Source organism: Lipotes vexillifer, unplaced genomic scaffold (assembly GCF_000442215.2).
Source record: "Lipotes vexillifer unplaced genomic scaffold, Lipotes_vexillifer_v1.1 scaffold387, whole genome shotgun sequence".
In the NCBI taxonomy this organism is placed as follows: domain Eukaryota; kingdom Metazoa; phylum Chordata; class Mammalia; order Artiodactyla; family Lipotidae; genus Lipotes; species Lipotes vexillifer.
This window is the reverse complement of record NW_006795399.1, coordinates 1,767,454-1,777,997: the sequence shown is the minus strand read 5'-3', so window position 1 is coordinate 1,777,997 and position 10,544 is coordinate 1,767,454.

The window sequence follows — 10,544 nt, the reverse complement described above, 5'->3', positions numbered from 1 at the left end:
GGGAAAGATATAGAGAATATTGCATTTTCACAAAAATTACAGAGTTTCTAGGTATTTAGGTAAAAACTGGCGCTCAAACCATTGTTAGAAAAGGTAGGTTGGCTAGGACAGGGAGATAAGACCAGTCATAACATTTATTTGATGTAGCATTCAAAGCAGGATGAGGCATGAGATTCAGTAAACCATATGAGTCCAGATGAGCAAGGAGAGGTGGTAAAGAAGTAAGGGTGAGAGCATAGGGCACCAACTTTAATTGCTAATTGTCACATACTCCACAGAGAGAAGTAGAGACGGCCAGGAGCTAAATATCTGTATTTTCGGCACTGCAGATATTGTGGTTTTTCTGGAGAAGATCTATAATTCGTTTAGCTGGGGCTCTGGCCCCACTTCCTCTCTAGTTTCCCATCATGGGGCTCTTGTTTCTAAATACAGTGAACTGGAATAGATGAAATGAGAGCCTCCGTGATCCCATTTGTGCATCTATTCCAAGACCCTTTACCAGGAGCAGGCCAATGGGCTCTCTTGGTTCCTTTCCCCAGGGCTACCCCTTCATCTTGGCTGGAGTTTCATCATCTTTCGGGTGGCCAAGAGATGAGTCCAAGAGAAAGAAGGTTCTCATTTCAGCCTATAGCAGAGTAGAATTGAATCACCCATTCTAAGCTTCCTTTACTGCATTCCCTTTTATTACAATTTTTTTAAAAAAAATTGAAGTAGGGGCTTCCCTGGTGGCGCAGTGGTTGAGAGTCCGCCTGCTGATGCAGGGGACGCGGGTTCGTGCCCCGGTCCGGGAAGATCCCACATGCCGCGGAGCGGCTGGGCGACAAAGGGAAGGTGAGGAATTGGGGCCAAGATAGGAAGATAGGAATCTACGCTAAACGCCAACCCTCCACTTATAACTCCTCTTTTTCGAACTATCCTGGCTATTTTACCAAAAAAAAAAAAAAAAAAAAAAAAATTGAAGTAAAGTTGATTTACAGTGTTTCATGTGTACAGCAAAGTGATTCAGTTATACATGTGTGTGTGTGTATATATATATATATACATATATTCTTTTTCAGATTCTTTTTCATTATAGGTTATTACAAGATATTAAATATAGTTCCCTGTGCTGTACAGTAGGTCCTTGTTTCTTTTATATATAGTAGTGTATATCTGTTAATCCCAGATTTCTAATTTATGCCTCCCCCCCGCTTCCCCTTTGGTAACCATAAGTTTGTTTTCTATGTCTGGGGGTCTATTTCTGTTTTGAAAACCAGTTCATTCCTCCATTCCCTTTTGAAGTGTAGAACTTGAAGAACTGAAAGGGAGGATGTTTTTCCTCTGAAAGAACCTATATAATTGGCTCTTATCCCACCAGCTCTAAGGGAAGAGATAAAATAGAGAAAAGCAACACAAAGCAAACCAAAAGGAAGGAGCAAGAATCCAAGATAGAGACAGGAGGAGGGAGAGAGAGAGAGAGAGAGAAATCTCAAAAGAGGTAGAGACCCCTGCTTATTGCACCGAAAAACTCCACTTAAACCACTTAAGTGCCCTTGACCTCTACCAAACAATTGGCTCTTTGTGTAGCAATATCTGAGTCTTGAGCTCCTCCTAAAGGAAATCACTTAATCCAGTGATTTACCTGCCTGAGAGGTTGCTGTTGCCCTTAAAGGAGAAGGTAATCCCAGTCTGAGATGTCTTGCCTGTACACTTGAGAAACTACTGCTCCAATCCATCATTACATTGACATATCTATTTAGGCCAAGGGAGTGAGCAGTTTCTATTTCCAAAGAACTTCATGAATAGCTTTTGCTTATTTTCTTCAGAAAGCTCCAAAAGGCATCAGGATATTATTCAATTAAATTTACCCTGGAACAAGACATCACCTTTGTTACATAACCTGTCAAAATCCCCAGCTCTCCATGCTCCACTATTAATTCTTCGTTCTTATGAAGAAATGAAAGCCTCTCTCCCCACCAAATGAGTCTCTTCTTCCTGTTTCCCTAAATAAATTAGTCACTCAAGGTATATACAAAACAATTTCCTCTTTCATTGTTCTTTTTCTTCTTAATGTCAGCCAAAGGAACTTCTTTTAGCAACCTGGTTAGAATCTAACTCACCTTGGGCAGCTTCTGCTTGGGGCATCCGTGGGAGCTTCTGCAGTTCCTTCCAAATCTCCAAAAGTGGATTAATTTTCTTCTTTCATACGCTGCACTTCTCCAGAATTCCACAGGGTTAACGGGATGCATAGGAATGCATTAATACAAGGCCCGTACCTGCAGCATTTTAGAAACTTAAGTACATTTTTTTTTTTTACAACATGTGACCAGGCAACAGTTTATAATATAAACATTAATTCCCATAAACTATAGCATTTCCCAAGCAAAGTTAGTTTTTCCAAGATCCATTACAAATTACATTCTAGACTGTGGTTCTCAACCCTGGCCACACATTAAAACTGCTCAAGGAGATTCTAAGTAGTATTGCTTCCCAGGCCCTACCTCAAACCGACTAAATATCTAGGGGTGGGACCCAGGGATTGATAATTTTTTGAAAGTGTTGAAAAGTCACTGACAGAAACACAATCTAAATTTTTTCTGGCTGTAAATTGTAACACAGATTAAATTATCTAGAGGAAGGGGATTAGAATGACCAAGGAAAGAGAGAAGCAGATAGAGGACTCATGATTTAAGTGCTTCTAGGGTCACATAAACCCCTGCCAGTTACCCAGAATCTACCACTTGCTACCTTAGAAATGAAAACTTATTTGGGATAACTTTCCTAAGGAGAAGTTCATTGTGCACTAAGCTTTTCATATTCCAGAAGGGGAAACAAAACTTCAGGAGCCCCATGTGCCTAGTTGAGTACAGTGAAGGCCAAGTCTGTCTAAGCACTCAGAACCCTGTGTTTCTCTCCTTACCGTATTCTCTTTCAGAGAAGGAGAAAATAAAAGAAAAAATAAAACCAAATGAGGTGGGATTCCGTAGTAAGTGAAATGTGTCTAGGGATATTTGTTAGAGGAACAAAATATTAAAATTCTTCCTTACTTAAAAGTTTGCATTTAAATTAAAATGGTTTCCATGCTTAGTGAAAACTGTCTTATTGTCCTACACATCACAATGAATATACACAAACATACAAAGATAGTCACCTTGGAACCTCATGCCTTTTCCAAGAGTAGTGACAATATTATCAATTCCTTTATGTAGGTTCAGAAACAGGGCCTTGTGCTCTTTCTTACCCACAAAGGAATACACTGGTGGGGTTCATTTCCCTGATGTGCCAGAAGAAACAGATGAGGTCTTTCTCAGAATGTCTCCAGTTCTCTGTGCTAGGGCCACATCCTTCACAAAGTTTACCCATGGATTCCAAGTGTCTTACTGTGAATTTGTGAACATAACCTTTTCGTCAGCTGGAAACCTCTTATGCTTGCAGAAAAGATGAGGTATAACAATAATTTTTCACCCTTGGCTTTCAAGAGAAATGGCTCCACAGCTGCAAACTTCATTCCTGCACAACAGTAAGCCCATAATATTCTTGATTAGTTTGGTAGATTGATCTGCTGACAGACCATAATTGAGGGAAACATTGACTAACTGATCTGTTACTAGCTTGTAAGGCTCTATATGGCAATGAAGAAGATGTGGTATGCAGATTAGCTTTTAATTATTTTTATTTAGGGGCCCGTCAGATGAAATAAGTGACTAGGCACTATCATCATTGACCTGTGGCATAGAAAGAAATAGTTGACATTACATGCTGCAGACTTAGAAATAGTTTAAAATGTTTATTTGAGAAGTTTAGAACGGATCTTTGCCCAGGAAGGCTTTGACCTATGTACGATGCAAATTATAATAACTTGCATTTGTGCAAAGCTTTGCAGTTCACAAATTATTTTCTCATGCATTATCCCATTTGACCCTCACAACATATCTGAGCAGTAGGCTGGACAGATGTTATAACTTCCCTATTATTGATACAAGCAAAGAGATTAGGGCTGAGAGATTCTCCCCCCAAGTAATTTGCCCTATTTTAGTCTACAGAGTACAGAGAGCAAAGAGGAATTAGAAATTATTTAGTGAATTCTGGCTGGTCAAACATATTTAAGGCATTAATCACCACTCCAAGCAGTATCATACTTATCAACACTGTTTCTTAGTATGAAATGTGCTAAAATAGAACCTGCCATTATAATGTGAAGTATATTACATGGATCTAAGTGTGCTAAAAGGCCTTGTCTCCTCCAATTTTGTTACTAAGTGCAGAAAAAGCTCAAGATAAAACCCCTTAACCAGCATTATTAAAGATTTTCCTACTGTATTCACAAAAGCCATGAAAAAAAGACTTTGCTATCGATGTAGAACCACTGCAAAATTAGTGTGGATTTTTAACGCCCAGGGAAACAGAGACTGAGTATAGAATATTAATATTGAACAGCTTGTGAGCTTTGTGATCGAACAAGAAGTACTGAGTACTTTCCATGTGCCCAGAAGTATGCTGAGTGCTGTGGGCGTTTAAAACAAGCTCCCTGCCCACAGAATTCACAATCTAGTTTGCCATCCAGTAATTTATGCGGACCCCATCCCTTAATAAGTGAAGAGTTGGGAACATATGGAAGGATAACTGCTCTGGTAATATTAATGATAACAAGCAGAAATTGAGACAGTCTTTCCTCCTCTGTTTTTCTGGGCTAATTTGTCAGCGCATCATAGCCTGAACAAAAGCAGTGTCAATAGGAATCTGTACTAAGGAAGCAATATTTTCATCCTTTTTAATGTCGGTCTGCAAGCCAAAGTGACAACTGATAACTGTTCAATGACAGGCCGGAAAACAAGCATACCACTGGATTTGTTTAGGGCTTACCTTATCTTTGTCTGATAAATGAAACTATTGGCCTTAAGTCACATAACCTGAGGCTCTTCACGTTTTTACTCAACTGCAGTCAAAGTGTTGAAGATGATTATAATGATTTTTTTTTTCCTTCATGCCCTTCCCGCTGAAATGGCTACGTGATTTTCAAAGACAAGGACAATTTCCGAAAGAGGATGAGTTTCCTTTTTACTAGAAAACATGTAGTTTTGCTTTTTATAGAAATTGAAAAAGATTAATAATAGGGGTGGTTCAGAAATAAGAATGACTGCCTTTGAAAGGGAAAGAGACAAAAGAAGCCATGGTAGGGAAGGGAGGGTTGACAGAACTGTGATATCCAGGCTGGCCAGGGAATCAAGAGTAACTGGAAGTGTAATTACAGTTTTGGTTCCCCTGGGGATAATTAAGGGATTAGTGGTCCCAGGGAGGACAAAGAGACAGTGTCAACAGAGTAATAAAACTCTTTCTTTAATACCAACAGACATTGACAAATGGCTCCCACGAAAGATAAGACTTTGTTCTAAATCCTAGCATCCCTGGCCCCAGTACCTCCTCTCCACACCCCCATTCACCTTCAGATATGGCTGAGTTTCCTGCTCTTCTTTCCCTCCCCCCAGGGCTCTTCCGTCTTTCCTCTAGGTGTTTATAAGTGCTTCCTCCCTGGTTTCACTCCTGTCCCCATATGTCCTGAAGGAGGCTTGGAACTATGCCCTCACAGAAAGGGGCTAGATGGCCATCTAGGAGTACAGCAGTGCCATGGTGAGATTGGGTGCTTGAGGGTGGGGAGACGTGGTCAGAGGCATGGAGGAAATGAAAAGCTGCCAGGACAGTGGAGTGTACTTCCTAGCTCACCCATCTGGTGAGAATCTCCAGGTAGGGCTGATGGGAGCTTTCAGCACAAACCTGAAATTCAGTGTTGAAAACCAGTGGAAAGTTAGGTCTCCCAGTAATGGCCAAATAGTTCATACTAAGCTAATTCTTCTGCTGACAACTCTTATAGACTCTCTACAGATATATATCTCCAAAAGCTAGTAAGAACTGGAGTCGATTTAACCCTTGAAAGAAGGAAACTACTACATTGGGTGAAATCCACATACATAAGGCTTTTCTCCTGAAGGCACCTCATGAGTCCTTTGAGAACGTCACAGTCATACTGACCTGAGAACTTAGAAGGCAAAGTTTGGGATGCTGAGGTGGCTGGAAATTGAGACAAAATATCTCTGAAAGGAGGAAACCTAACAATCTTGAAAACTTACCTTATTAGATTTCAGAACTTTCTATAAAGCCCACCACATTCAAGACAGGGCAGAATTAGCATGAGAGAACAAGAAAAAAAAAAAAGGAACAGAATAGAGTCCAGAAATAGACTCACATATATATGATAAACAGATTTTTTTTCTTTTCTTTTCCTTTTTTTTTTTTACCAAGGAACAAATTAGTTTAATGAAGAGAAGATTTTTTTTTCGATGAGTGTACTGGAACAACTGGATAAACACATGAAAAAAATGAACCTTGATCTCTACTTTATATTCTACACAAAAATGAATTTCAGATGAACTGCAGATCTAAATATAACCTCTAAAACTATAAAGCTTCTAGAAGAAAACATATGAAAATATCTTTGTGAACTAGGAAGAGGCAAAGATAGATAATTTATTTATCAATATAGACTCATGGATTTTTATCTTACTCGGTGATTTATAATTTATTAAACCAATGTTCAATTTGATGGTCAGTTGTCAGATTTGACCACAGGGAGCCCCTCACAGTGTGGGGATCCTATGTCTCCATTCTGATATGTTCCCATTATTTTTTGAGCGCATTTCCATTTTCTGACACAGAACGATTTCCAGACTTACTTTGTTCTTTCCTTCTCCAAGCTTTAGAATCAGCTATTTCTCCAAGGAGTTCTGACTCTTTCTTATTGGAAATGGCCTTTACTTTGCCCACATAAACAGATGTATTTGATTTCGTGGTCAGTGGGACAATGGATATCAATATCCACTGGAAGATGGCCACTGAAGGATGCTTACCATCCCCCAGACTATCACCTTCAAGTTCATTTAGAATATGAATCTATCCCTTGAAGGAGTTCTTAGTTTCATTAGAGACCAAACAAATATATCTAAAACAAGAGAGAACTATAAAAGGAATATATTTTCAGGCTTGATGTATAGCGTCTAGTTGCCATGGGATCCCAGGAGAGGGAGGCGTGGTAAGGTTTGCAGTGGTCAAAGTATGTCAGCTTTGAGAATGGAGGACATGGTGTGATCAAAGGCTGGAGGGAATATAGTACCCTCTGGAGGCAGTGAGGAGATTAGATTGGTGGATAAATAATGCAGAAATTTGGACAAGGTGTCGGGAAGAATTTTCTTTTAACAGACATATGTGAGAATTTTATGTTAGACAGTCAACATGCCTTTCCCCACCCACCTTCCCTCGAGCCAGACAGAAGGCTGACCAGAGAGGAGAGTGGCCAGCTGCCTATCCGTTCTTAGCAGAATGGGTTATTCAGCTAGAGCTCTGAGGCACGCTAAGAAGAAAAGAGAGAAACTCCCTACTTGTTATCCTCCCAAAGATAACTCATGGCTTCCAGGTTAGGAACTGAATGCTTAATTCTGGGCATTGTAATTATTAGGCATAATTCTGAATGCTTAATTCATTTTCTTGAGGTCAATAACAGATCCCCAAATTCTCATTTTACAGTCTTCAAACATGCACTACAATCAAGTTAGAAATAAGTTGAAAATTACTTTTCTTTCCGATCTAGGTCTGATAGTTTTCCTTCATTTCTTTCATGGTCTTAGGGATTTTCTTCTTGCATCCCCAAGGACAGAGGCCACAGACACCACAAAATGTTTCAGAGACTTTAAGTTGAAACTAGGAGACTCAGGTTTGAAGATGAACTACAACGGGAGAGAGGTCCAGGGAAATAGAAAAGGCCCTCATATAGCACTAGTTTTAGGAGATGCTAAAGGACAGGCTTTCTAGATGCTGGTGCTAGAGATGTCACTATTGACAAGCAAACCAGGAATTAATCTGTAACAGGACCACACAAGAATGAGTGCTTATTGAATATTGCGTGAATGAGGTATTATGCTTAATGCTTTACATGTAGTTTTTCATTTAATCCTCATAGAAATCCTATAATGTAGGAGTTTTACAAATGCAGAGACCAAGGCTCACGAGAATGTCTTAGGTTGAGTTCCCCTGGAAACAGCTTCTGTGGTTTGCGTACAGATGATTTGTGGAGGAGTGCTGAGCGGCACCTGTAAAGGACTGAGCAAAGTACGCTGGGCAGAGGGAAATGTTGAAATGGGAAGATGTGACTGCGGCTGCAGGGAATCCCCCATGGAGCTCTGCTACCAGGATGGCCGTTCAGAGCTGTGTCATGTCAAGGTGAGGGAGCCAATCCTCTGAAACCTCCCATGGACCAGTCATTGGATGCCACTGACCCCAAGGAGAGGCAGCTCCATTTGGCTGAGGGCAATTCCTAGATCTGTCATTAGCACACATTCTCAGAAGCTAGTGCCTTATTTCTGAAGAAGTGAGCTAGGTGATACACCACACCACTCACCGTGGTCTCACCCTAGGATCAACTTGTTCCATACAGTAAGATCCCCTCCTCTGGGAACAACTCCTCTAAAATTCTGATTGATCTCGTTTCCTTATGAAATGTAACAAGGGAAGCTTAGTGAGTCCAGCCACCGTAGCTGTCCAGATGTTACTACTGATATTCATCTTCTCCTGCCTCTGCTACCCACTGTAGACCCCCCTCAGTCTTGATGAACACCTCTGCTGCTTTATATGTCTCACCTGGCATGGTGACCCAGAGTCATCCCTGAGGGTTCTGAGCCCCTGGTCACCACCTTTCTCAAGCCACAGCTACAGTACTCCTCCATGCTCTATCACAGCTGGATGTACTAAGAGATGCCCAGTGCGGCACCTGTGTGTCAACCATATTCCTCCTTACCTCAACTGTATGAAAGGTCCTGCTTCCTCCTTATGATAAGGATTGTTAATCTTGCCAGTTCAGTGACACTCTTCCTTGCCTACTGGTCTCTCGGCACAAAGGACTCAAAGAAACTGGGTGGCAGCTGTAGCTTAAAGTTCAATAGGACTTGAACCATGTCTCTGGTAGAAGCATTCCCCTTCTGCAATCCGGGACCTATTGATATCCAGATCCTAGAGATGTAGAATTGGGAAGCACTAATTTCCCAGGAAGGTCACTGGGAATGACGTAAGATGGGCCTCTACTACCTCCACTCCTTGCTTCCTGTGTTACCAAACTCAAGTTCGGCTGTTCACTGCTCAAGAAACAATAACTGAGGGGCAAGTGTCAGTAGAAAGGAAAGGTGCTTTTTACAGAAAAGCCAGCAATCTGGGGAGAAGGTGGACTCTTGTCTGGAGACCAACTCCAAAGACAAAGGCAAAAACCTGAGAGGCAAATGTTGGTAGAAAGGAAAATTACTTTAATCAGAAAGCTGGCAATCTGAGAAGAAGGTGGACTCATGTCCTGAGGCCAACTCAGAAGATTCTATTCAAACATGATTGTTCTTAAAGGGAAAGAGGGGAAACAATCTCAGTTAATCATTAAGGTAGGAGGTCAGACTCTTTGTCATTTTTCCACTGTGTACAGACCTGCTGACTTCTCCTGACCTTCTTTCGGATGCTGTCTTGCCCTCTTGGTCTGCCTGCAAATTTGCTAAGGGGGAAGCTGGGCGTAGAGAGTCAGTCTTCTTTAATTACTTAATTCTTCATTCTTATTCCTTCTAATCTAGGAAAGGAATCAACAGGTCAGGCAAGGCATTGTATACATTCAGTAAAGCACAAATCAGGAGTTAGATTAAATGTTGCCTAGTGATCTCATCTTTATGATTAAGGTCTGAGGAAAACAGAGATGAACAAACAAAAAAGGGGCAAAACAGCTGCTTACACCTGGACCCGTGTATCTGACTGACCAGAACACACCACACCACCTGGTGGTTGTTATTTGAAGGTGTACACTGCATCCTGGAGGGTGCTCACCAGCCTCACAGAACATCATCTTCAAGGTGGTGCCTCAGCAGCTCTTTCTAAAGGTCATTCCATTGCTCTATCAGGCCTGCAGTTGCTGTCAGGTGGGTCCCCTGTTCTGATGAGATATTATGCAGTATCCCACATCAGCAGAATAAACGCTGTGTAAATCCTGGGTAGTGGTGTTTGGCAAAGTCCTGTGGGCAGAAAAAGGCAAATCCACCCTCTGAAATAGGGCACTCTCTGTGGGAGTGCAGAAGGGAATTTTACCCACTCAGTGAGGGCAGTGGAAGTTGTGATAAGAAGACATGTAGTAGGAATGAAGGCAAGGCTGAGCCCCAGCAGCCCCAGTAATAAGTTTTGAGGGAATATCTTGGGTAGATGTAGCAGGAGCAGAAGCTCCCTGGGGACTGCATCACTCAGGTCACTGGACAGCAGACAGCAAGACCCCTGCAGCAAGTGAAGGTGAGGGCTCTGCAGAGAACATGCGGTATGGGGAGTTTGAGTTTCCCTGCCAGGGAAACCATTCCCCTCCAGTTAGAGACAAGGTTACTTTTTGTTAGTATTGTTATTATTTTTGTTAACATGCCTCGATTGTTCTCTTCTGTGGGTTTTCTTTGCGGGGGGGGGGGGCGGCGGGTTCAGAAATATAGGTTACACAAGGTTTTATTTTTTTTTCG